At 38.8% G+C, this 1,315-nt stretch overlaps 1 pseudogene; it reads left to right on the forward strand.

Annotated features, from left to right (window-relative positions):
• Positions 1-201: 201 nt before the first annotated feature.
• On the forward strand, positions 202-320 carry LOC145263575 (5S ribosomal RNA; annotated as a pseudogene).
• Positions 321-1,315: the final 995 nt, after the last annotated feature.

Genomic DNA, 1,315 nt, shown 5'->3' on the forward strand with positions numbered 1-1,315 from the left:
GGCCTTCATTCGTGATCTGCAATGGAACAGATACACCAAATCCGTTGCCAAGGTCACTGAGAGAACGATTGGATCATTCTAACGCTTTAGTAGATATCTCACTACCGACGTAATCCTCTGCCTGTATAAGAGCTAAACGTATCTTAAGGACAAGTACTGTTAACGGAAGACGAGCTGCTTAGAACCCTGTCTTGCCTCGACATATACGGCATAATCACGTTGACACACCGGTTCCCATCAGATCACCGAAGTTAAGCAACGTTGAGCCTGGTTATTACTAAAATGGGTGACCAATTTGGGAAGTCCAGGTGCTGTATGTAGGAGGACGTCGACACCTCCCTGCTAAAAAGTTGCAAAAACCTAACGTCGTTATCTCCGCTAACGGGGATATATATGTGACTGGGGGCCGCTTGTGAATTTCATACTCTCATGAAACTTCCTCCTTCGGAGGAAGCCGGTTAAACCCTGAGTAGGGTTGGTGCTGACTGCACACACACACACACACACACACACACACACACACACACACACACTTCCCTCGACAGGGAACCAACCCGACTTAGAAATTTTCTCCTCTTTGATCTCTCATTCTCAAATAAAAAAATACGTCTCCCTGCTCTGTCGTTATTTTCATGCCAAGTGCTTGATTGAGCTTCAATTCAAGTTTCCAACTCATATTTCGTTTGAAGCAAACACCAGACTAGCAACAACTCCTATCAGCAATTTCTATACATGCAGAAAAACCAAGCAGAAATTCTATGACCAGAGCTTTTTTCTCTCTAGTTATGCTCATCTTTGAACGCAATAACACAAAGATGTTTCTCAAATGGCTATAATATGATTGTATTTATATCCGACGAAAACAGGTTCGCGAAAATTGATATATTTGACATTTACACTTGATAGACTGATGAAGAGGCTAGTTAATACATATACTTAAGAGATTTAATAAAATGTTATTTCAGTTACACATAAATAAGAGAAGGGCAATATTATTTACCACCTATACTTGGCATAAATAAGAAAAAGGATGAAATGGACATGCGAAATAAAATGCTCGTTCAGACTTAAAAGAAACGACATAAAATATTACATATATAACTTGGCAAACAACGAAATTCTTAAGAAATAGATAATTCAAATATCCGAAAAATTGAATTTGTACTTGACACGCCTAAGGAAATGGTATCATATTTTTTATCAAATAAGTAGAATGCTATTTCGAATTTCTATAAAATCGCGGAAGAACATCCCACGCAAATAGTTATGAGTGCATGCTCAGTCAATCACAAGGCGTAGATACTTAAGCTTACAC

Source organism: Euprymna scolopes, chromosome 3 (assembly GCF_053919585.1).
Source record: "Euprymna scolopes isolate OS-2025 chromosome 3, ASM5391958v1, whole genome shotgun sequence".
NCBI lineage: Eukaryota > Metazoa > Mollusca > Cephalopoda > Sepiida > Sepiolidae > Euprymna > Euprymna scolopes.